The sequence below is a fragment of the Sciurus carolinensis genome, chromosome 5, assembly GCF_902686445.1.
Source record: "Sciurus carolinensis chromosome 5, mSciCar1.2, whole genome shotgun sequence".
Lineage (NCBI taxonomy): Eukaryota > Metazoa > Chordata > Mammalia > Rodentia > Sciuridae > Sciurus > Sciurus carolinensis.
Genome location: NC_062217.1, coordinates 35,140,182 through 35,165,933, shown reverse-complemented (window position 1 = coordinate 35,165,933; position 25,752 = coordinate 35,140,182).

The following is a 25,752-nucleotide window of genomic DNA, read 5'->3' as shown; positions in this document are numbered from 1 at the left end:
AAGATCTCTTGCCTGCTATGCAAGTGCTTTACCACTGAGCTACATCCCCAGCCCCTAAAGTCCCTGCTTATGATAATCAACTTTTTATTACTATTAAAAAAAATACCTGTAATAATCAACTTGTAAGGACCAAAGTTTATATCGGCTCATGTTTCAGAGGTTTCAGTCCATGATCAATTTGCCCTGTGGTTTGGGGCCTGTGGTGAGGCAGCACACAAGATGGTAGCCAGGTGGTAGAACACAGGTGCATACCTCATGGCTGGAAGTAAAAAGAGAGGAAGACTGGGGTCCCATAATTCCCTCTGAGGGCACCTCCCCTCCAGTGACCAGAAGACACCTCCTGCTAGGACCCACTTTCTGAAGTTTCCACCACTTCCTAATCCCATCCAGGTTGGGAATAAAACTGTCACCCATGAGTTTGGGGGACATATCAGGGAACTATAGTAATACTTATTTGCTTTCCTTGGTTTTTACCTAATGTCCCTTTTCTGTTCCAGGATTATGTCTAGGATGCTACTTTGCATTTAGTAACCATGTCTCCTTGGATTCCTATTGACTGTAACAGTTTGTCAGACTTTTCTTGATTTTATGATCTGAGAGTTCTGAGGGGTACTACTCAGATATTTTGTATAACTTCCCTTTAAAGGGAATTGCCTGACTTTTTAAAATAGATTTGACTGTGGCTATGGAATTTAGAGAAGAAGGCCACAAAAATAATCCACCTCAAACCTTACGGAGAGTGAATACTATCAATATGACTTATCATTCTGAATGTAAACTTTGATCACCTGATCACAGTGTGTGGTTGCTAAATTTCTCATCTATGAAGCTAACCTTTCGTTCTCCTTTCCTATCTATCCCTGTGAAGTGCACTGGTTGTACTTGAGGAGTGGAAAGTGATGCTTCCTTCTTTTTATTTGCAGGGAGTGGGGCAGTGGTACTGGGAATTGAACTCAGGGGCACTCGACCACTGAGCCGCCTCCCCAGTCCTATTTTGTATTTTATTTAGAGACAGGGTCTCACTGAGTTGCTTAGTGCCTCACTAAGTTGCTGAGGCTGGCTTTGAACTCATGATCCTCCTGCCTCAGCCTCCTGAGAGGCTGGGATTACAGACATGTGGCACTGCAACCAGTACTTCCCCCACCTTAAGAACAGAATAACTAAAATTTTATTTGGAATTGGTCTGCAATTCTTCTTTCCATTTTTCTATTTATTTTATTATTCATTTGTTTATATCAGTATGAACTCATAGACATTCCCCACTTTTTAAAGTTTCTACCACCTCTACCTCCCTACAATAGCATGAAGCTGGAGACTAAGCTTTTAACACGTGGGCCTTTGGGGGACATTGAAGATCCAAACTATATAGCACTTTCTGTGGTTCTCGTGTCCCTTTGGAATACTCCCATCATGGTGGGCTTTTTTTGGTTTGTCGAATCTTATTTATTTGTAGCTTTTCTATCATTATACATTCCTCCAGGCCTATCTTATGCCTTTCCTGCTCAGGACCTGGAAAGACTCATTTCTCCAGAAAGGAATTACTGGTTCCTTTCATAAGAGAATGGTATTAGAAATCAAGACCTGCGAGCTAAGTGTGTTAATCAATATGGAAGTTTTGCTGCTTCTAGGTCCTGTGTATACTATTCACATGTATGTATAATACTTTTATGTAAATATTTCCATAACCGGATTGAGCTAAACTGTGAGTTCATCTCATTTCCAACTCTAAACCATCACCACACCGCTCATTCTGGAATTTTCCCTTGCAACTCTGCAACCTCCCATTCCAGCAATGAGAAACCAGGCTTTCACCTTGTGCCATCCATTTGCATGTTCATTTCCAATATGCATGCACAGTGTGCATGCTGTTGAAGCACATGACTGTTAAAATCATATTCCCTCAAGAGACGTTGTTTCAAACATTTGCAATAAAGTTGAAACATTCTGTGTTTCATTTGGGAATCCCTGACCTCTTAAATGATTCTTAAAATTTTTCAGGCATGAAGGTTTCACTCTTTTGGTGTAAAGTTCTAGGGGATTGGACAAATGCTTAATGTCATATGTCCACCATTATAGTATCATACAGATTAATTTTGCCATCTTAAAAACATCTTACACTTCATCCAGTTGACTCTTCTTCCCTCCCCCAAACTCCTGACAATAACTGACCTTTCTGTTGTTTCTATACTTTTGCCTTTTCCAGAATGTCATAGATTTGGAATACTATGGCATAGAGAAATTTCGAATGGAATTTTTTCACTGATCGCTAAGCAGTTAAGATTCCTCTGTGTATTTTTTTGGCTTGAGAGCTATTTTTTATTGTTGAATATTTTTACATTGTATGGACACATCACAATTTGTCCATTCATTGAAGAATTTTTTTTTTTTGCTTCTTCCAGATTTTGGCAATTATGAGTAAAACTACTATAAATATTCATAGGAAGTTTTGTGTGCATGCAACATTATCTGGACTTAAGTTTTCAAATCAATTAAATAAATGCTGAGGAACATGATTGCTAGATCATATGATAAAACTATGTTTAGCTTGATAATCAGCTGCCAAACTGTATTCCAAAGCGGCTGTGTTGTTTGCATTTATACCAACCATGAAAGAGCATTTCCAACTGCTCTGCAACCTTGCCAGAAATAGGTATGGTTAGGATTTTAGATGTTAGTCATCCTAACATCTAAATGTCTGGTGACATTTTCTTATTTATTACACATATTCTCACTCAGATCATAAAGTGAATGAAGCGTTTGCAAAGATTTTAGAAGCCCTTCATCCACTCCTAATCATAAAGCATATTGTTCTCATAATGTAGTAATTGAGGTTGATTTTCTAGATCATACAAAATATTCAATTACTGTGATTATAATAGAGGTCTTTCATAAAAACGGAATGGTTAATTTCTATTATTCTTTTTCTTGGGAACAGAGGGCTGCAGTAGATATTTGATATCCACAGTGAAGGTCTTTCTTTTCTTTTTTTTTTTTTTAGGCACAGGAGATTGAAATCAGGGGCACTTTGCCACTGAGTCACATCCCCAGCCTGTTTTTATTTTTTATTTTGAGACAGGGTCTTGCTAAATTGTTTACGGTCTTGCCGAGTTGCTGAGGCTGGTCTTGAGCTTGTGGTCCTCCTGCCTTTGCTTCCTGAGCCCCTAGGATTACAGGTATGCTCCACCATGCCTGGCTCCAAAGTGAAGTTTCTTGGCACATTTTTTTCTGTCACACTCTATGTACTTCACACATTTCCTCTTCAGTTGTCATTTTTTACAAAGTCAGGGGGACAAGATATCACAACCCATTTGATAGATGAATCCATTTAGGCCCAGATAAAGTGGATGGTGACTAAAACAATCACTTGTTAGCCATTGGCAGAAGAACCTCATAGGTAGAGTATGCGTCTTCTTTTTTGTTTACTCTTAACACCAATCTAGCAGAGAAAGACTACTCAGGAATTTTGACTCACTGGAAGCATAAGGTACTTGGGTTTCCAGATTTCTTGGTCATCTGTCTACTGATTGTTTGCCTGTCCAAAATATGCCTAAAACATTACCAAGTTAACAGAGAAAATTATACTTTGTTGGCCACAGGTGGCTGACCAGCCCTAGTTGTACAGGTTGCTGTGCTGGTGGTGAAGAGGAGACCTAGGAAGGTCTGCTTCACCTGAAAATAGACCTAGGAGGCTGACCATGTTTGGTAGAGGACAACTGGAGTCTCATTCCAGCACTCAATCATTCTGTTCTTTGCTGTTCTTCACACTGTTTTCTGGGAATATGGGAATAGCAAAGTTCAATCTTCACACAGAGACCCACATGTGAGCTTCATATTGGCAATGAAGGACTTGTCATTTACCTTCATGCATTTAATTTGCCTGCTTTTGGTAAAGTCTTATGTTAGAAATATACTTACATTCGCTTTTTTAAAAACTATCATATAGTCACAGTGCAGCTAATTTACAGTTATGTTAGAAACTTCTTTGGAAACACAGAATTTCATATTCAAAATGTACAGAGTGGGAGGAAGAGATAAGAGTAAGATGAAAAGACTCAGAAGATGAAAGCTATAAGTGAAGACAGGTGTAAGTGGCTTAATTCATCTTTTATTCTGTGGCATACTAGGTGAGCACAAAACACAGTTTCAAAGCTGTGTCACACATTATTATGCATGTATAAAGCTGACAATCACCCAGTTGAATATCTGTGAAATTAATTACTTCTAGGGAGTGAAATTGTATATGACAGCTATTGTCCCAGAACCTTGGAGTGCTTTTCTAAATTTTAACAATGCCATAATTAGTGATCATGAAATAATAACTGGTTGAGTATTTATGGATATAAACCTCCTTTTTATTTTACCAGGGGTCCTTGAGTTGAGGACTTAAGCTGGCTTTGTGCTGAAGTCTGGTCTGTGTATACAGGTCAGTGACAACCAGTCAAAAGATTGACAGGGGGCTGGGGATGTAGCTCAGTTGGGAGAGTGTTCGCCTGGCATGCACAAGACCCTGGGTTCAATCCCCAGCACCACAAAAAAAAAAAAAAAAAAAAAAAAAGATTGACAGAGCCACCTGCATATGAGGGCAGACCAGTCACATAGGAGAGGCAGTGGCTGAATCATTGATGAATTGTCCACAGGGCTAAGGTTCTAAGAGCACAGGGGCTGCCACTTAATTCCTCAGGCAGCAAACTTTTATGGAAATGTGTCCTCAGGGGAGCAGGAGGCAGTTGCCCTCATCAGGTCTGGAGAACAAGAATGGGGCATGTGGATTTGAATAAAATAACACATAAAGCCCAGCACCCAGGGAAGGTTCTTCAAGTTCCCATAGGAAACAGGCTTGAATAAGTTGAGAACAAGTCAAATGAAGAAGCAACATCTCTAGTGGTATCCCCACTGCTGAGACCTAAGGGTGGGTGAGTTTAGAAGTTTCCAAGTCTGTGCAGTCAAAGATGGAAGAAAGATTGGTTAAGACAAAATCAATGCCATATTCTAAATTATTATAAAAAATTGTTGGGAACAGGTCTAGGCCCAGAAGATGAGCAAAGTACTCAGCAATGGTGCACATCAGGGCAGAGGGGAGACAAGTGGCATTGAAAGGAAAGAGAAGGTGAATAATGTTCATCCTGTGGCACCTGTGACTCATTCTGGGGACCCCTGTAAAGACAAGGGACCAGGGAGCCTGAAGTTTCAGGAATTTCACCAGTAGAGGGTTACTAACAAGAGAGCACTTGCTGGGACCAAGACTACTTTTACGACTGTCTTCATGAGCCTCCTACCTGGTAGACTCTTTTTAGGTGCTGGAGATACAAATGTGAATGAGAAAGTCTTTGCCCACAGGATGTGACAGTCAGAGTGGGGTGGGGGAGACATAAGTCAATTAATGACATCATAGTATCATAGGTCCTGAGTGCATAGATTTCTGCACAGAGCAGAGTATCTGATTAGACATGGGGGAACTTCAAGAAAGGATATCCAAGGAGCCAGTTGAGTTTAACATGGTTTAACATGGTTAAACTCAACTCAATAGAGTTTCAAAGGAACAGGAAAGGAAGTGTATTCTAAGCAGTTCTTCACTGATTTCTTCAACAGGGTCTTATTGAGTACCTAATGTATACAAGGAAGGCTCTGTACTAGATTTGGAATGAATGATAAACCAGATGAATACTCTACATGCTATCAGGGATGCACAGAAGAAAAATTACAGAGAAGCAGGCCCACTGAAGAAACCTCAAGTAGTTTAGTAGAACTGGAAAACAGGTGTGTTAGTCAGATTTTTGGCACTATGACAAAATATCTGAGAAAAATAACTTATAGGAGGAAAGATTATTTGGGCTTACAGTTTCATAGGTTTCGGTCCACAGTTGGCTGTCTCATTGTTTCTGGGCCTGTGCTGATGCAGTATATGATGGCAGAAGGGTAGGATAGAACAAATCTGATCACCTTATGGTGGCCAGGAAGCAGAAAGTAAGGGGGAAAGGGGTCAGGAACGAGATATAGTTTCCGCGGGCATGCTTCTAAAGACCCACTCCCTTCAAGTACTACTTTCTATAGTTTCCACCACGTCCAGTGGTCCATTCAGCTATAACTCCATCAGTGAATCAACCCACCGGTGAGATTAGAGCTCTCATGATTCAATCACTTCCCTGAAGACCCACCTCTGTACATTGCCGTATTGGGGACCAAGCCCTCAACACATGAGCTTCTTGGGGATGTCTCAAATCCAAACCATAATAACACATATATACAAAGAGCAGAAAATGATGTTAGGAAGGTCAACAGAAGCCAGATCGTTATGAACCAAGAATTGATCTCATGCCAAGGAGTGATAATACCTTCTACAGGTGTCCCCTGCTGGTTATGTTGATCCATTGAGAAAGAAATGAGAAGTGTGAAAGGACTTAGTAAGACCTTTTCATGTGACTCAGCACACCTGACATCAGTTAATGTGACTATTTGTTAATTAACTCTTTCTGAAAGAATCGGGGGGCCAACCATGTTAAACTCTTAATAGTCGGTACAGATCACAGAAACAGTGAAGTCAGGCAGCCTATCCTGAGATATCTACTTCAGTTATCTTCATCCCTGTGCTCTGGAAAAGGAAATTTGAATACTTTCTTAATTCAGGCAATACTCAGTGGACTAAGAGGCTTTAAGGTCTCTCCAGGGGAGCAATGGTTTGTCCAGACTGAAAGCTTAAACAGTCTCACCTGTAATCCACTCAAGTGCATTGTTAAATTCAGGACATATTTGTGGTAATATGGATGGAACTGGAGATCATAATATTAAGTGAAATAAACCAGGCACAGAAAGACAAATAGCACATGATTTCATTCACATGTGGAATATTAAAAAGTTAATTCCATAGAAGTAAAGGGTAGAATTGTGGTTACCAGAGGTTAAGGAGGGTGGGTGGGGATGAGAGGAGAGATGGCTTAATGGGTAATAAGACATAGCTATATGGAATAAGTCTTGGTGTCCTACTGCTCAGAAGGGTGATGATAGTTAACAATATTGTATTGAATAAATCATGATAGCTAAAAAAGAGGATTTTGAATGTTCTCATCACAAAGAAACAAAAATTCAAGATAATGACTAATCTACATATCCTAAGTCACCATTACATAATGTATGTATGTCCTAAAACATCACATTGTGCCCCATAAATAGATATATTTGTTATTTGTTCATTAAAAAGAAATTTAAAAAATAAGTTTTAATATGCTAAAAATGTTCTTTGAATTCATACATTTAATTTGTGTTGTGTCTTTCCATGTAGGATGGAAGTGGCAGCTGTTGTGTCCTTGAAGTATTCCATAAACTTAGCCAGCTTTTTGTTGCTGTGGCAAAACAAACAAAAAAACAAGAACTAAGTAGGGGATGAAAAATTCATGTTGGACCATGGTTTCAGATGTTCAGTCTGTGGTGGACTCCATTGCTGTGAGCCCAAGGTGAGGCAGAACATCATGGTGGATGGGCATGGTAGAGGAGTACTGCTCCATTCATGACTGCCCTGGAAGTAGAGGAGGGGCGAAGGGGCCTCAGGAATGATGAACCCTACAAGGGCCCCCAGTGATCCTCCTCTGCCAGCCATGCCCACCCACCTACAGTTACCACCCAGTCAACCCATTCAAACTAGGACAGACTGATTAGGTCACAGCTTTCACAATCCAATCATTTCACCTTTGAATACTCCTTCATTAAGGAGCTTTGGGGGACACCCATATCCAAACCATAAAAGGGAATTTATAAAATAAAGCCATTTTCCATCTCTTGAGTCTTGCAATTATCTTCTCATACACTTCTTAGAAGCATGAGAGGAATTTTCCTCTCATTTGATCAATTTCATTGCTACATCTGGAAAAGCCTTCAGTACGTTTCCACTTTCAGGATTTCTTAGCTTACTGCAGTCCACAGCTGTGGCACTGTAAACAAATACAACCTAGGACTGGAGTCGTGGCTCAGTGGGGGAGTGCTTACCTAGTACATGAGAGGCACTGAGTTCCAATCCTCAGCACCACGTGAAAATAAAAACAAAGAAAATAAAGGTATTGTGTTCATCTAGAACTACAAAAAATTAAAAAACAAATGCAACCTAGTGATTGCCCAACTCCTGTACCTTCTTTTGAACATTCTCTAGGCAAAAGGATAAGCTGTTATTTTCTTATCCTTAAGCTAAGTATCAGTAATGGAGACAAGAATATTTGATATGCCTGTGCTTGTTAAATTCACCAGGAAAAATCTTTTTTCATTATTACTTCTGTCAAATCATTAAACAAGATCAGGACCTGACACAATTCCATTTCCAGAAATAACATAAATTGCATTAATGACCAATCTTTAGAATCTATGAGACTTTTGTCAGAGGAGTCAGATAAGTTAACCAACTGTCTTGATGTTTTAGAATTTTGCTTGTTTCATTCATGAATTCCAATCACCTTTTTGTTATTAATTCTGTTTAAACTTGAAGGTAATTATTAAATTTAAATTCCATGATCCTCATTATTAAAATATGTAATCTGTTCTTGTAGTAAAGGTAATATCAGAGTATTTGATTCTTCATAATTGAGTTAGATTTTCAAGAAGCCACTAAGAATTAATTACTTGCGGCTCAGTGGATCTCCTAATAAACTGCTATTCTTAAAATTAATATAATATATTATATATATATATGTATATATGCAGAGAGAGAGAGAGAGAGATGCAATTATAGCACAAGGGTCTTTGCGCTCTTCACTGAATGTGTAGGGAGAGCTTGACGCTAGTGGAAAGAATGGAGCCAACAAATAAAGTGATATTCTGAAATGATTCTTAAGTATGTTATTAGTAAAATTGGTGTTTCCCAAGTCATAAATTGTAATAACAGGAAGTGTTAGAGGAGTGAAACTGAAGTCTATCTTCATGGAGAACAGAAAAATAAAATACCATAGGAAGATATTTTCAGTTAAGTCACAGGTACACACAATATACAGAAAATGAGACCATCTTAGTTATTAAAACGGTAGATAAGGAGTATTATCTTGGGTTTTACAATAGTTGATATATCATGAGTTTACCAGTTTCTTTTCTGTCTTCTCCCTACTCTTACATACTAAATTATTTTTAGTTGTTTCTTGATAGTAAATTGGAAAAGAACTCAATGGAAGAGATAGGATACAAATGAGAGTAGGTAGAAAGGAAGAGGCGAAGAAAGAGGAGAAAAAAATGAATATAGGTTTAGTAATGAGTATTTTATCAAAATTCATCAAGCAATACACTGAGGACTTGTGTATTTCACTCTACAATTTTTTTCTTTTTTGGTACCAGGTATTGAAAGCAGGGGTGCTTAATCACTGAGCTGCATCTACCCTATTTTTTTTTTTTATTAATTTTTAAAATTTGTTCTAATTAGTTGTACATGATAGAAGGACACATTTATATATTTTGATAAACTTTTATTTTTTATTTTGAGATAGGGTCTCACTAAGTTGCCTAGGGCCTTGCTAAGTTGCTGAGGCTGGTCTTGAACTTCCTGTCTCAGCCTCCTGGACCACTGGGATTACAGGTGTGCATCACCGTGCCCAGCAACACATTTTTTTATCCCAAGTTTATTAGTTACATAGAAATAATGGTATAATGGATGAATTAAATTCTCGTTGGTAGCCTTGTGCTATCCATTCTGTTTTCAAATTTTATTAAACTATTTAATTGCTCACCCACAGCTTAATATCTCCTTCAATAGGTTTAATACTGTACAGACTCTGGGGTAATTTGCATGTGCTTCAGATTTATCAAGTGACAATGTAAACCACTTGGGAGCTGAATTTACTGATCTTATACGCATTCCAATAAGAATAAAGTAGATCACCTCCGTGTGATGTTTTCAAAAGCAGAATGTTTTAAAAAGCAATATCTGAAACAAATAAGAATAGAACTATGTCCTGTGGAGCAGCATTTTCCAAAAGATGTTCCTTGGCATACCTTGCTTAATAGTCATTAATGACTAAAGGATCCTAGGGTCACATAAGCCTGTCCTATGGAGAGTCAAAGTTAAACTTTTTTTTTTTGGCCTTACATTGTTAATATGTGAATGATTTATGATTCTCTTCGAAGGAACTATAGAGTACAGCATTTCCCAGTTCCATCTGACCTTGAAAGTGGGCATAGGTAGAAAGCAGTGTTCTGTTGAACAGATTTGGAATATCGCTGTAGGAAAAGCAATGGAAATTGAGCAGCTTGGTAACTCTAGTGAAATCCTGGTAGGTATCTGTGTACCTCCCAACACCTTGAGACTAAATAGATACAATACTAGGAGTAGGTGTGATCTGGCTCTAAAAATAGAAACAGGAAATGGTTAAACAGCAGGATCTCTTTGCTTGTGTCACTGGAGCATATTTAATGTGTTGTCAGGAGATAGGGAGCTGTGCTAGGAAACCCACTTTCAGGGGCTGCTCTGAACCTAAAATTGATTTCCTTTAAAATACATTCGAAAACTTCTTTGTAGCTCTACTTTGTGTCAAATTCTGGTCTTAGCAGAGAGGGCAATAGTACCCATCCAAAGGTATCATTGGGAAACCAGCATTCTATAGGGTATATGGGAAGGAAGACAAGTCCTCTCGAGATGGCCAGTCAGGAAGATTTAGAGAGTAGCATCTTCTAGGAGCATATGCAATTCAAGGAATAGGGACTTCTGGAATTTATAAAAAGTCCTCTGAAGAAAAATGTGGATTTCCCAAAACAGATGTTCAGGGAACAAGGAGAATGGGCAACTCCAAGATCATACTGGAGACTGTTGTTTCTTGTCCTCTTGACTTAAGGGTTATCACCAATTTCTTTGCAATAAGGAACTGGGAATTGGTTTCATTGTTCATTATATTTTCTTTTTTGTTTATTGCATATAGTAACTTTTTTGAGTATTTTACTATGTATTAGGTATTATTTCATTAAATTTTCACAACAAACCTATGAGCTGCTGAAGAGGAAACTGAGCCATAGGACACATATGCAATGTGTCCGAGGTGCGTACTGAGCTGTGCACACAGGTCTATCTGACATCAGTCTGTACCCTTTCCTGCTGTAAACCACGACACCTTCCTTTTTTAGACACATGCAATCCACAGAGAATATTCTTTATTCTCAACCACTAACAGCTAATCTTTTAAAGGCTTTTGTCATTCTCAAATTTCTCAGATGAAGGTATACCTCCAGGTATCATGCATAAGAACCTGTACTGGTTGTAATGTTCCAAATTACACAGACAGAACCACATTTTGTCTTATTTGGCTCAATTCTACTTGGATGTACTTAGGGTGACGCCCAGTTTTCCCAGGACATTTCCTGGTTTGTGCCTCATTCTTAATGTTCTCCATTTTGTTTTTGAAACTATTTTAGATTATGGAATACATTAGAGAACATATTAATCACTAAATTATACATCACACTAGATATATTTCACATGATGAAAAATTCTTTGCCAAGAAATTCAAATAATATACCTTTGAGTGGACAGTAGAATATTCTATAAGGAAAAATAAAGCAGAAGAAGGCTTAATTCATGCCTTTGATTTTTTTTTTTTTGATGAGGGAAATATGAATCATTGGAATATGGGAGTCAAATGTATGGTATCCAAATGTACCAGGTATACTAACAGGTAAAACCTTTATTTTTTCAACAAAATGCACAAATATCTAATCCTATGATATCTCATCCTATGATAGATCAGGCAGCCCCAGTTGACCTAAAAAATTAAAGAAATGAGTATCGTTCACTGGTACTGTTACTGGCAGCCTGGCCAAGGGACTCTGCTTGGATCCCAACTGGTTACACTGGGCCACTTGCCTGACTAAGAAATAGAAGATGGAAAAAGGAAAAATGTACTTTATGCTCCCCAATTTGATCAAGATGCATACAATTCATTCAGTAACAGAACTGAGATTTTGTTGTTGTTATTTATTATCAGCTATAACTATTTGACACGGCTATGTATTTCTCTTTTGTAGTATGTTTTAAAAGTTGCAATTTTACATTTACTTGGGTCATATTGTGATTAAAATATCCAGCAGTAAAACCTACAACCAACAGAGTCTGACGTACAGCAAGCACCCAATAAATACTTTTAAAAATGAATGAATTAAAAGCCCCTTCAAGAGCAGACAGATGAATAACAGAAGGAAGAAAACAGGAAGATTAAATTTCCTAATTTGTATTGGTCAGGTAAAAACCATCCAGACTTCTAATCTTCTTAGAAGAGCCTTTCTGGGATTTGTTATTGGGCTCTGCTGTCACCTGCATGCCAAAATCAAGAACAAAAGCTGTAAACAATTGCTTGTGTTTACAACAAGAATCAGTGCTACTGATGAAAAGAGTCAACTATCAAATTAGGGATTGATTTTTCTCTTACATTAATCACAAAAACAAATCTGTTTCCTCCTCTTACATTTCTCTGTCTTCTAATCCATGAGGAAGAATAAAAAAAAAAAAAAAAAGGAAGGAAGACTATTTTACATGATTCAGGCTAGATATAGCAATGGACTGACTAAATGTAACTGATAAGAAAAACCTGATAAGGACCAGCACTATGTTTATGAAACCATAAAAAGATTGCTCAAAAGAGCAGAAATAGATCCATCATATGACCCAGCTATCCTAGTCCTTGGTATTTATCTAGAAGAACTAAAATCAGCATACTATAGTGCTATAGGCACATCACTGTTTATAGCAGCACAATACCAATAGCCAAGTTATGGAACCAGCCCAGGTGCCCATCAACAGATGAATGGTAAAGAAAATGTGTTATACACACACAATTGAGTTTTCCTCAGTCATAAAGAAGAATGAAATTATGACATTTGCTGGTAAATAGATAGAACAAAAGAGCATCATGCTAAGTGAAATAAGCCAAACTCAGAAAGTCAAGAGTTCAACGTTTTCTCTCATATGCAGAAGCTTGAGCAAAGTAAATGGGGGAGACGGAGTGGGGCAGGTCCCATGAAAATAGAGGATTTGTGGGGTAGAGGAAGGGGATTGTGGGAGAGGGAAAAGGGAGAGGAAAAGGGAGGAACTGTAGAATGATACTGACCAAATTATGCTATGTACTTGTATAAATATACCACAGTGAATTCTTCCTTTATGTACATCTATAAAACACCAGTTAAAAAAAGAAGAAGGAAAACCAGTAGAGTAGAGAAAGGGGAATAGGGGAGCAGGAAGGGAAGGAAAGAGGAAGTACTGGAGACTGAAATGGAGCAAAGTACACTCAATGTACGTATGATTATGTCTAAATGAAACACACTCTTACATATAACAATAATGCACTAATAAAACAGTTTTTAAAAGATGGTTTTAGGGCAACTCCATTCAACGCTGTAATTCTGCAGTACATAGTAGCAATTTTTTCCAATAACTTGCTTAAATAATGTTTCTAAGATTCTGTGATATAATAAGAAATACACATTTTGTCTTTTCCCCTGGGCTTTTGGCACTCAGCTCCTGGAATCCTTGGAATTCCTGGAGTCCTAAGAGTGTGCCTTTTGTGTGGTAATGAGATGACTGGTGACTGGGGCCCCGAGATAGCTTCAGGTTCTGAGCTGGTGGCACAACGAGAGGGCTGCACCTTTTAGTCCCACCCCTGATCCCTGACCTCATGGGAGGGGATTTGTCTGGACATGGATTAATCATCAATGATCAGTAATTTAATCACTCATGCATATATAATATGATAAAATCTCCATAAAAATTCCTAAATGATGGAATTTGAAGAACTTCTGGATGGTAAGTATGGTCTTCCTGGGGAAGACAGAGAAGCCCTGAGCTCCTTCCCTCCTTTCCCACTCTATGCATCTCTTCCTGAATTATTTTCTTTATAATAAATAGTAATCATATGTGAAGTCTTTTCCTGAGTTGCAATCTTTCTAGAATTTCGTTGAACCTAAGATGATTATGGAAACCTCCAATTCGTAACCTGGGACTCATGACTGGCATTCAAAGAGGAAGAAGTCTTGTGGGACTGAGCCTGGAGCCCGCGGGTCTTTGCTGGCTCTGGTAATTAGTGACCATATTAAATTGTTGAACACCAGTTGATGCCTGAAGAGTTGGATAATTGTTAGGTGTAGGACATTTAGTGTCAGAAGTATTGTTAAGAACAGTTTAAGTGCTTACAGAATATTTCTTAAAAAGATCCAAACACTGATTTTCCTCCTTTCCCAAGGTGAGCTTTTAGTAAAGCCATATGTAAATCGATTACTCTCGGTAAGCTACAGATGGTGTCGATTATAACTTGAGCTCTACCTGCTGCCCAGACTACTCTAAGTTCCCTGTGTCATGGTGTCTAAGCCCTCAGGCCACGTCCTCAAGTATCTTTTGAGCTACTGGTAATATCGACAGTCACCTGCAAGCTACAGGTAAACACAAATCCAGGCCTCTTAGATATGGAACATCTGCCACTACCACAGGGTCTCCACCCCTTCCTCAGAGGGAGCGGAGAAATAGGTCCAAATGTGACTTAGTGGACCCTGTCGCCCAGGGCCTGGGTGAGGTTAGACCAGCAGCTCCTTTGCTCCTTTGTTCATTCATTTTTCATTAATTTATTCCACGACACATATTGAAGTCCTATTATGTGCCATGCGCTATGCTGGGTACCAGGGATAGAAAGATGCCACCGTCTTCCTCAAGAAGACAGAGAAATGTCTACACACTGAGGTCAAGGACTGGATGCTGTGGGGTCACAGGGGAGATGAAGCTGAGCCAGTTGGAGACGGGGTCAGGGAAGACTGCCTGGGAGACCATTCAGCAGACACTTATGTGAAAGTGAGTGGTAATCTATGGAGGGAAGGCCACTCAGGGCACTTGCTCTGTCACATCTCTTGACCTTGGCAAGGCCGGGTATGCGACTCAGGTTGTGTGCAGGGTAGGAAGGAGTCAAAGAAGACAATGGAGTGGTCAGCAGGGACCAGAACATGCGAGGCTTTGCAGGGGCATCTAAGAACCTGGAATTTCACCCAACAGTTTTATAGGGAATGACATGTCATGTCAAGTATGAAAGCTCAGAAGAAGCATTATGTTGGTTTTGGTGGTTTTCTCTGATGTGTCTTTAAGTTCTGAACTTACAGATTTAATTAAATAAAAGGGTGCGGGGGACTCATTGCCTTGAAATGTGTGCCCCTGATCACAAAAGGTCAGACTACAGATTGCTCAGCAAAAATACACACTGCCACCCCAAGGACACCTCCGAACACACAGTTCAGTGGTCAAGGGTCTGAAACACGATAGCAACAGTAATAAATACCTTGCACAAAACGACAGCACGAGGGAGAACTCACCCAGCTCTGCTATAACCCAAAGTGCTCTTTACCTCACTTTTACTATCCATAAAGGAAGATGCTAAGAGATGAAAACTTCCAGGAACATTAATGGGCATAGTTATTTTGAAATATGAGCTATACTTACTTTGTTTCTGCTGCTCTTTGGAAATCAAAAGTCATTTTCATTATTTTAGAAATGTAAAGATTAATTACATATAAGTTGCTGTGTCTTAAACTAGGTTGAAATCATAGCATATGAAGCATTAGAAACTGTTTGAACCTCTGGAGAAAATTCTGCTCTGAATTACCAGAAAACCCAATTGAAAAACTATTGAGGAGGAAAAAAATAAGCCCATCAAATACATAATTAAATTACATCCTCAGTAGTTACTTTTATACTCTAAAATTCCACTCCTTTTTTTCAAACAAAGTAGAGATAGTATTTCCACCACTTAAAAGCATGTTTTATATAATTTCATCTTTATTATTCTTGAAAAATTATTATTTTTAGGTTTCTGCAGAAAGATCTGCAACCCACACTGTGCAAATAAAAAATATTGTTACTTCCATCTCTCCCCAGCGCACATTTCTCAATCCTGTACCAATATCCAACCTATTTTTCTTAAATGCCATCTTCCTGCAGAATTGAATAACAATGTGAAATATTTCCTCAGGAGATTAAAAATAAAAATTTGTACAAGATGAGTATATTGGTGGAGAAAATTCTGACAAATATTGTTGTATATCCAAGTGCCCTTAGTTGGAAGAGGTAGTGAGTTCTATGTAGTAACTTCAATAGGGATTTTGGAAATAAAACAGGCTCAGAGAACTTACTGGGGACTATTTGAGAAAAGATGGTAGGGGCAGAAGGTAATTAAAAAAAATTTTTTTTAATTGGTTCCTTTTAGTTATACATAGCAGCAGAATTCATTTTGATATAATTATACAAGAATGGAACATATCTTATTCTGGTTAGGACCCTATTCTTGTAGATGTACATTATGGTGGAATTCACTGTGATGTTTTCACATATGTACATAGGAAAATTATGTCAGATTCATTCCACTGTCTTTCCTTTTCCTATCCCCCTCCCTTTTCTTTATTTCCCTTTGTCTAGTCTATTGAACTACTATTCTCCCCGCTGTGATTTACCTTCCACATATCAGAGAAAACATTCAACCTTTGACATTTTGGGACTGACTTATTTCACATAGCATGATAGTCTCTAGATCCATCCATTTTACTGGAAAATGTCATAAAGTCATTATTTTTCATGGCTGAGTAATATTCCATTGTGTATATATTCCATATTTTATTTATCCATTCATCTGTTGAACGGGACCTAGGTTGGTTCCATAATTTAGCTATTGTGAATTGTGCTGCTATAAACATTGATGTGGCTACATCACTGTAGTATGCTGATTTTAATACTTTGGGCATATGCCAAGGAGTGGTATAACTGGGTCATGGTGGTTCTATTCCTAGTTTTTTTGAGAAATCTCCATACTGCTTTCCAGAGTGGTTGCATCAATTTACAGTCCCACTGGCAATGTATGGATGTATCTTTTCCCCCCACATCTTCACCAACATTTACTGTTACTTGTATTCTTGATAATTGCCATTCTGACTGGATGAGATGGAATCTCAGTGTAGTTTTGATTTGCATTTCTCTAATTTCCATAGTTGATGAACATTTTTTCATATACTTGTTGACCATTCATATTTCTTCTTCTGTGAAGTGTCTCTTCCCTTCCTTAGCCCAATTACTGACTGGATTATTTGTTTATTTTGTGTTAAATTTTTTGAGTTCTTTATATATCCTGGAAATTAATGCTCTATCTGAGGTGCAGGTGGCAAAGATTTTTCTCCCATGCTCTAAGCTCTCTTTTCACACTCAATTATTTCCTTTGCTATGAAGAAGCTCTTTAGTTTGATGCCACCCCATTTTTTGATTGTTGATTTTTACTTCTTGCACTTCAGGAGTCTTGCTGAAATCTTGCACTTCAGTTCCTGAGCTGCTATGTTGGAGTGTTGGGCCTACATTTTCTTCTAGTAGATATTCTCTGCCTCCCCCACCACCCCCACCGCAAGGGCTGAGGACCAAACTCAGGGCTTTGCTCAGGCTAGGCAAGAGCTCTGCCACTGAGCTAAATCCCCAAACCCTAGTATTTTTGACCTGTGTGGAAAGGCGGTCTCTCAAGGAATGGAGGAAGGTGTGACAGGCAGAGTAGTAACTCTCAAAAATGCTCGCTATCTTGCAATCTGTTACAAGCAAAGGAGAATGAAGTTTGCAGATGGAACAGAGTGTGCTAATCAGCTGACCTTGAGATAGGGAGATTCTCCTAGAGAATCCTGGCGAGCAGCTGAATGGATAAAGGAGCAAAGTTGAGGTTTCCCTGACGAAGCAGCACGGTGGCTTCCCTGTGCCTAGCATTTCTAGCCTGCCCTTTGCTGATTGGCTCCTCCAGATCTCAGACTTGCTCACCTCCCCGCACCACAGATGCACAAGTCAATCCCTTGCAATGAATCTCTTAGCGCATGAAGTCCTAATGTTTCTGCTTCTCTGGTTGAGCCCTGAATGATCCAAGGGGTTAGGCAGTTACTTGGTGACAATCCATTGACATTTTTTTCTTTTCATTAAGAGTGAGCTTGTCTTATGAACCAAAAGAATAAAAAACTAATTATTAAGCCCCATGTAACAGGGCTGGGGCTGTAGCTCAGTGATAGAGCACTTGCCTAGCATGTGTGAGGCACTGGGTTCAATCCTTAGCACCACATACAAATAAATAAACAAAATAAAGGCATTGTGTCCATTTACAACTAAAAAAATATTTTTAAAAAAACCTGTGTAGCAAATGACCCCTATGTTGTTGGAGTGTCTATAAGAACATAAGTTCTCTGATTTTTCTGCTTCATCATAGCTCAAACCCTGAGTCTATTATATTTCTCCTGCCGAGCAGTGCATATAACACACCTCATAAATAATTATAAACAAATAATGGCTGGAAATGTCCATGGAAATTTAAAGACATTTTTTAAAAGGAACAAACAATCTGGAAGTAAAATCATATGTCATCAGTGTTAGATGTTGGCACGGATGTGTGTGAACACAGAGCACTGTAGGTGGGCACGGCTTCAGGGTTAGCAGAGCACCCTCAGAACCGGAATGGTAGGCCAGCAGAATTGGTCAATTCTGTATTCACTCATTGCTTCTGGGTGGAAGTATGTGCAAGTCTCCACTTTCACTAGAACTTTCTGAGCCTCGGCAGGACTGTAGATCATAGCGTGTTTGATCCACAAAAAAAGATAGCTCTCTGGAGGTTAACCTTGATAATCCAGGTGGCTAGCTGCTTTGAGATTTGAGAGAAATTGACTTGCTTATTAGGATTTAGCAACTATCAGTCACTCTGACATGCATGTAGTAGTGAGGAGAGAAAGCTACTTCGCTAAGGGAAATAGTTCTCTATTTTCCTATTTCATCCCTGGCCTAAACTAGCCTACTTGGGCTCAGAGGGCACTTTTGCAGGTGGCCTCTTGGGAGAAGGTTGCTGATGGAAGACCACCACATGGGAAACTGTAATGGACTTGCTTCAGAAACGTACTATAAATAGTCTTCAAGATGGATAACAGTCTGCAAGTCTGAGGCATGGGGATAGTTAGCTTTGCAGGGGGTTGGCAGAACTCACAGACACTATATCTGCCAAAACAATCGATTGAAAAAAAGAAAAATTGAGTTCATGCCAATGGGTTGCTTTCCAATAGCTTCTACTTGAGTTGAAATGTTCCTATGTTACAATAATAAGGAATTTGCAAGGGAGGGACTCATGCCTAAGGATGCTCTTCACTGCTTATGGTAATTGACCTATAGTTTGGTGCTGTGAAAACATGTTTCATGGGTATGGATTATCATTTATGAAAATCTCAAAATACAGATTTGAATTCATCACATTGAATATTCAGCTTCAGTTCACCTTTGTAACATGCTGATGTAATAAGAGAGAAGGATTTTAGTAAGAAATTTTAAGTCTGATTTGGGGTTGAGATGGTTCCTAGAAATAATTTTTCCAGCAAAAAAGAGTCCAGAGTCCTGAAAAGATGAAGGGGGTCTGTATGGATATGAGCAATACAGGACCCTCAACATAGCTAGAACTGCCAGCCCAGGAAAGTGCATGGTTTCCTCCTTCAAGACCACACCCAAGTGAGTGGATAAAATTCAGAGAAACCACCCCCCATGATGAGCAACCTTGTTTTTCCCTTCTCCACTTCGGAAGACCCTGACATTCCTCCTACTGCCCAGAGAGCTGCTGAGTCTGTCCCATCACTCATAAAGGGCTGGGGATAAGGGTTTGGAGAGGAGGAGTTCCTCTAGTTCCTCCATGGGTACCCAGGGAAGCAAAGTCAATAATGAACTTGATTTCATTCTGTTTTCTGAGTAGAGGTGGAAAAAGAATAAAGCAATAATTTTTTTTAAAGTTAGAAAAAAAGGATTAAAGTTAACCAGGAGCAATAAGCAGTCAAATAGCTTTTAAATTCTATTTCACTGTTAAGAAGCTAGGAATAGCATTAGTCCAGGTTCTCCAGAGAAACGGAAGCAATAGGCTGTGCATATACACATATATAAAAGTATGGAAAAAGGAGGATGTGTGGAGAGAGAGAGAGAGAGAGAGAGAGAGAGAGAGAGAGAGAGAGAGAGAGAGAGATTTCACAGAAATGACTCACATGATTGTGGAAACTGGCAAGTCCCAAAACCGTGGAACAGGCAGGCAGGCTGGAAGTTTCAGCAAGTTGATTTATAATCTCAAGTCTGAAGACCTCTGGAGATAGAACTTCTTCCTCCTGGAGGGACCTCAGTCTTTTAAGACCTTCAACTGATTAGATGCATCTCTCCCACTGGTGGAGAATAGACTGCTTTACTCAGTGTAATAATTTAAATGTTAATCAAATCTAAATAATGCCTTCACAACAGCATCTAGGTTGATGTTGGGCCAAACAATGGAGCACTGAAGCCTAGATAAAATGAATCATCACAGTGGCAAAATATCTTTTGGAAAACATTAAATTATGAATTTAAAATTCAATTGGGGGTTTTAAAATTCAAGCCTAAGGTATTGGCAGAATAGAGGGAAGCATTTTGGTTTGATAAGTAGGTGACCCGTATTCTAGTAACATTTTAGTCACTCTCCAGCTGTTTGACTTGAGGCAGGTGTTGACATCTCTGAGGCTTGTCTCTCCCTCTGTGAAGTGAGTGGGCTGGATTGTCTGTATTAGTTTATTCTTTTCTTTCCCTGAGCCAATAAAAACTTAATGAGCCTGTGAGACAGGCCCACTGCAGTCTATGTTAGATGTTAGACTGTGGGAAGCCGTCCTTATTTAGCAGAATCAGACCAGGCTCAGCCACAGGATGCAGAGATCTGGCTTCTAGAAACTGCTGGGAAGCATGTGTTACCGTGTGGGAGTGGTTCCCTGTCTCCTTCTGGAATTTTCCCCCTAAGAGAATGGCTTCCCTAACTCTACACTATCCTGTCCATCACAGAAGAAGCTCCTCCCGGTTTTGCCCCCTTTACCTGTATGTTATAAATAAAAGAGAGTTGGGGAGTTGTAAGAGGCCAGAGCCGGTATGACCAGACCCGTCACGTCCCCTCTCATTTGAAAAGAGTATTGGCTCTTGTGTGTGTGTTGAGTAGATAAGTTTTTTGGGTAATTGAGTGATATACAGCCAACATCCTCTTCCGACAGTTAATCCTTTTCTCCTCCATGCAGGGAGTGGCAGAGAGGACCCCCACATTAGACGTTCCCTTGAGGTCTGCATTATGAATATAGTTCTCAAACTATTACTAAATTCAAGATTTTGCCAAGTGGCAACAGTAGTTTCACACCCAGTCTGTCCCGCCCTCAGCTGCCCATTTCCTTCCATGTGAGGCAGCTTCCATCCCAAGACCTTTCTGCATGCAGAGCTGGAGGCCAGAGTGTGGAATATTGATCCTGCTAGGTATTGCTCTTGCTTGACTGTTAACATCCAATCAATGACAAGGCACAGCCGTATGGTTTAGTGAAGAATATCTTTAAAATAATAAAAATGTGACTCCCTAGTCTTTCCATTAGAACTCTCAGAAAACAAAGCTCCTTGCTTTCAATTTAAAGCCACAGTAAAAAGGGACTTACATAGACATTTTTAACATACTGCCTTCAGTGTTGCACTGTATTAGGTTTAAGGTAATAAATATTTTATTTTAAAATAATCATTAACATTAGGTGTTCATCATCCTAGACATCTCTCTATGAATATATTCAGAGAAGACAGATGCATAGATTCTTCCTCACTGACTGCTTATTATGTGCCAGGTCCTGTTCCAATCTCGGGGATAAAGGGGATTCAGGCAAAGTCCCTCTGTCATGGAGTTTATACTGGAGAATGCTAGAGTTTGGATCTTGACTGTCCCTCAGAGTTCCAGGTGTTAAAGGTTTGGATCCTAGGTTGGCATTATGGAAGGTGGTAGAACTTTTAAAAGACCTTCTAGTGGGAGGTCTTTAGTTCATTGGAGGTGTGCCCTCAAAGGGGATTGTGGGATCCCAGTCTCTTCCTCTTCTGTTTTTGCTTCCTGGTCATGAGTTGAGCCCTTCTGCTCTGCCATATGCTCCCTCCATGATGTACTGCCTTGCTACAGGCCCAAACGCCATGGAGCCATTTGATCATGGACTGGAAACTTCAAAACCATGAGACAAAAGAAGAGAAGGAGGGAACCATGAGACCCAAAAGCATCCCAGGCAAAGGGAAGAACAGGCACAAAGGCTCTGAGGTGGGAAAGGTCCCGGAAGATAGATCTGAGGCACTTCAAACTGTCCCTTCTCCCTAGGACACACTACCTTCACCAACCCCAGGGAATTCCCGGTCTTTTTTATTTTTTAACACTATCCTTAAACAGATTGTTTCAGTATCACTAATTCACTTTAAAATGTTCCAGTTTATCAAAGTAATATTGTATGTGTGTTAGTTTATGCTTTAACTGCCGGAATGAATTAAAGCATAAACTAACCTGTGAGTCAACTCATCATCAAAATGCCACTCAAAGGGCAGCAAGTAGCACTGACCCTGGTGAAGTTCTTAGAAGCACACTGTTAACTGTGTTCACCCATAAGCAACACAACTGTAGTACGCTGAGTGTTGGGAAAAGCTAGTGACTAATTACTGTGATGACTATTGGAAGCGAGCTCTCATTGCTGAAACTTAAGGTATTAACTTCAAGCGGAGCTGCCCAGCCTGAAGAGCCTGTAAGTATCCAGCTAATTTGTAATCTGTGTTCTTAGGCTTACCCTATCGTAGTGACTTAGGATGCATTTTGACTGGTGCAGACAAAAAGGCATACAATTCTGCTTCAGGAAGGCTGTCCTGTCTTCCCGGAATGGAACTTTCAGAACTTCACTGACCTTACGGGACATTTGCATGAATGTTTTGTGCTTGCTTTGCTAATGGGTATTTTGTTCAATAGACTATGGTTGAAGTTAATCTGATGCTTCCTTTCTTTATGACCTGGTAGCAAGACTGGGAATGGGGTGTGGCTAAAGGTCTCTGTCTCAGAATTTGGAGTCAACTACATTTATCTAACCCCAAAGAATCCAAGAGTTGTGCAGGACTAAACTGACTTAATTCAATTTGCAACAAACACTTCTCTCTGATTTTATCATCTCCAAAATGTCCTCCCTGGTACCTTTTTTTTTTTTTTTGTACTGGAGATTGAAACAGGGGAACTTTGAACTTTATCACTGAGCTACATCCCTAACCCTTTTTTATTTTTTATTTAGAAATGGGGTCTTACTAAGTTGTTGAGGCTGGCCTTGAACTTGCAGTCCTCCTGTCTCAGCCTCTTGAGTTGCTGGTATGCGTCCTACCTGCCAGTTTTAGGTGTCCCTCCTCCATGTTCTTATAAATTCTGCCATGTGTCTATCAAAATGCTGGTTGGTTTTCTTCACTACACTCCACAGTTTCTTGAGGTCAGGTGCCATTTCTTATGCACCTTTGTATCTTGAGCACAGTGGACTATAAATACTGAAAAATAGAATATTTATTGGCTCTATACTATTTGCCCAGTACTATTGTGTATTCTGAAGATAAAATGAACAGACAGTCATAGTTACTTTCTCTTGGAATTACAGTCTAGTGACAAGACCAAAATCTAAAATTTTATACAAGCAATTATTTAAATGAATGAAGTGCAAGGAGGCAGATATGCAGGTTACCAGAAAGTAGGTAATAAGAGGATAGCTGAAAAGGAATGAAAAGGAAATTTTCCTTATAGAAAATAAATTAAGCTATAGTTATTTATCATGATTTTTAATATTCCTGAAAATATATTAAGGTACTGAAAATCTTGTTGAAAATGTAGGATGCAGGTCTAAAGAGCCTTGCCTTTTGAGTCATTATATGTGCCCATACTAATGCTTCAACAAAAGGTTTAAAAAGTGACTGATCCAGGTGGTATGTACTTGAAGCCAAAACAAATATACATGCTTCTAACTAGGTGTCTAGCATCTTAGTGAGGGATTCCATCCATCAAAGGCATGTTTAGTCTGCAAATGCCAGGGAACCTATCTGACCAGGACACAAGTTGATTTTTCTACTGCAAAGTTATTGATGGATGAAGAGACAGAATAATAGGATATCAGAGCTGGAATGGGTTCCAAGACTATCAATGTCTTGGCCAACTTTAAACTCATTCTTTGCTGAAGAAGTCTGTGGGTTTCCTGATCAAGGTTTCCTGCCTGTGACTATCCCTCAGAAGCACCCTGGAGGTCAGAGTTGTGAGATGAAGCAGCATCCATCATCTGGTACAGCTAAGGTCACAAGGAAAGAAAGGGCACATAAATGGGTCTCGGAAATGTTCCCCACCATCTTAGGTAATCCCAAGGACGAATCTGTGTTGGTCACGTCTTGGAACTTTTGAAATTTTATCTTTTTTTTTTTTTAAATGTCTTCCAAGTTTCCTGTAATGAGAATATCATAGTAATAACACCTAAAACTTATTAATATTTCATAGTGGACCAGTATTATGCCATTCATCTAACCACAAAGCAGAAATATAACATAAAATGATATTATCCTAATTTAATAAATGAAAGCTAAGAAAAAGGAAAGCCCAAAGCTATATAATTCCTAGATTGTAGAACTTGGATCTGAATCTATGTCTATATTCAAGCCATGATCACCATATGCTATTCTAAACAAAATTAAATAATTCCATATTTTAAAAGTTTGGAACTATAGTTGTGTTTTTTTTTTTTTTTTGGCAAATAACTCCTACTTTAAGCAAAATTTAGGTTGGTCTTTTTTTTTTTTTTTTACTTTATTATTCTTTTTAGGTATACGTGACAGTATAATGTGTTCTGACATATTATACATACATGGAGTATAACTTCCCATTCTTTTTGTACATGATGTGGAGTTACACTGGTCATGCATGCATATATGAACATAGGAAAGTTAGGTTTGGTCTTATTCAGTCGAATGACATCATAAGTTGTAACCAGAGTTAACCAAAGCCTTAGAGCAATGCAAACTTACTTGTTTAATCTTTTAAGACAGAGGTTATTTATATGACTTTAAAAAGCATGGGAGAAAATTTAAAATTTAATCAAGTTCAAAGTTCTTTATCAACATATAGGAAACACATTTGTATCTCAGGAGACTTTCAAATTCAGAAGTTTTAGATTAGACAGAAAATAGCTATACATATACTAAGAAGCAGAGTAATTTAAAATCAAAACAAGTAATCTGAGTGGGAATTACTGAATTGAACAAAAAAAAGCTAATGCACTAAGAATACTGATATGAATAGACTAATCCTCTTAGAAGTCACAATATCATACTACAACTATTCTGCCATAAAAACTATAAAAGGCAGCAGTCTAAACTTTTCCATGCTGAAAAGACCCTGTACCTTCGTTCAGGTCATGAGACAATAGTGCATCAACACGGGCTCCTAATACACATTAGTTTGGCCTGTTTTTATCTTTTTTGTAAATAGAATCATACAGTATATGCTATTTTGAGAATGGCATCTTTCAATCAACGTGTTTGTGAGAGTCATCCATACGGTGGGTGATTGTTTATTCTCACTGCCTCAATTCTCCTTTGTTAATGTTCACTATTTATTTATCTATTCTATGGTTGAATAATGTTGCACAAGTGCTGGTATAAGCATTCAAGTATTTGTCTTTCAGTGAACGTATATTGCATTCTCTTGGCTGTGTATTTGGTAGTGGGCTTGCCAAATCAGAGGATGTATAGCAGTCATCTTTAATAGAAGCAGCTAAATCCTGTTCCAAAGTCATTGTTCCAATATATCAGTAATGTATGAGTGATGTGTGTCGGTTCCACTTACTCCATAGATGTTTCTGATATTACCTGTCTTATCAGTCTAACTTAGGCTGGTGGGTGTGTTGGGGTACCTCGCTGAATTTTATTTACATGTTCCTGAACCC